Here is a 1,715-nt window from a genome sequence, read left to right on the forward strand (position 1 = left end):
TAATTATTTTATATTTTAAAATGTGTTTTTTTTTTCTAAATTTTAATTTTTAGACTAAATTATTTCTAAAAATAATTATAAAATGAAAAAAAATCTCTCCAACCTACAGGTACCCACCCCTAACCCAAAACCATGATCATTCTTAACACCACCAAAATTTTTCCTCCACTATCACTACCTTCAACAACAACAATTGATTTTTAATTAAGTGAAAATTTATATGTAATTGTTTTGACTGCAAACCTCTTCTCGAGATATGATTTCTTGAGGGTGGTCAAGTGGGAGTTGGTGTCTTATGTTGATGATGATGAGGATGTAATGGTGAGAGTATCTGCTGAAGTTGAAGAATGAGGATATGAGACATGGATTGAGGAAGAAGGGGTTATGACTTTTTCAATTTTGTAATTATCATTTTTGTTACGAATAAATTTGTCCAACAACTAATGAAAGCGTCATTTTAAAAAGAATTGAATATTATATATGGATGATTTTGAAAATAAAAAACGATAGAAGTAGTTTTAATTTTAGATAAAAATCTCAACAATGAAAATATTACTTTTCTTCTAATTTCAAAATTTTTCAAATGAATATACATTAAGAATTTAATTTTGATGCACTATCAGTGTAAAGTAGTTTTACACGTGCATCTAATTATATAACGTCACATCAGAAAAAATAATTACTTTTTACATTAATCACGTAAATAGTTATCTAAAAGAACAGATATGATTGCATGGCTGTGTAAAACGTTTTACACTATTGTCAGTGCATCAAAATTAAACTCTATATATTAATTGCAAAACAAAAATGTGAATAAAGGAAGGAATATGTTCCATTTGAATTCTAATAAACTCATAAATTAAAACATTTAGATCAAAATTTAAACCTGATTTTTAATTATATAATTCAATAAAATTTAAAATGAAGTTTTGTAAACTTATATCTTAAATTTCAAGTAAAAGCATCATTTAGTAAAATGACTACTTCCAGTTTACCATTACTAAGAGTTATGATTTAAAAAAAAAAGTGTCCCTAATACAGAGTAAAATATATATATATATATATATTGAAATTTTGATTTTGAATAAATTAGTCTTAAAAAATATCAATTAAGTCTTCTACGATAATAAATAGTGGTACTTTTATATTGTGTTAACTATAATGACGTATCTATTATTAAAAAATTGTCAAAAAATAAGAATTTTTTGAACGAAACTTCATCTGTTTTATCAGAGTTTATGGTAAGTAGAGAATAATTAATAAAAGTTATATGAAAACTAAAAAATAAAAAATATTTCACGGTAAAAAACAACATTATTCTTGAGCCCTGGTAATAGTAACAAGACACATTAGTGTAGATATATAATGGAATACATAAATAATTCTATTTCGTTTTGTACTATTTATAAACGAAAAGACATATTATGTTCACAGTATGCTATCATAGAAAACTAATTGGTATTTTAAAAAAAAATTAATTAATCTAAAGTCAAAATTCACATTGACTATATTGTCATTTAATATTAAAAAAAATCAAACTTAAGATTTTTCTGTATCTATAATAAATTAATTAATAACTGACTTATGGACCAAAATAACCTGTTACCAAAATTTGTTTTCTAACCTAATTCGTTCCCCTGCATTACTCTCAAAAGTGAGGTAAGATAAGAGTATCTTGTTTGCATTGTTATATTTTAGGCTATCTTCATGCTATT

The 1,715-nt window shown here is 24.2% G+C and overlaps 1 long non-coding RNA gene across 1 annotated transcript in view; it reads right to left on the bottom strand.

The window, feature by feature from the left end:
• Positions 1 to 1,715, bottom strand: part of LOC110268734 — a 17,928-nt gene that overhangs the window by 2,546 nt on the left and 13,667 nt on the right. The window lies entirely within an intron of this gene.

This window comes from Arachis ipaensis, chromosome B02 (genome assembly GCF_000816755.2).
Source record: "Arachis ipaensis cultivar K30076 chromosome B02, Araip1.1, whole genome shotgun sequence".
Lineage (NCBI taxonomy): Eukaryota > Viridiplantae > Streptophyta > Magnoliopsida > Fabales > Fabaceae > Arachis > Arachis ipaensis.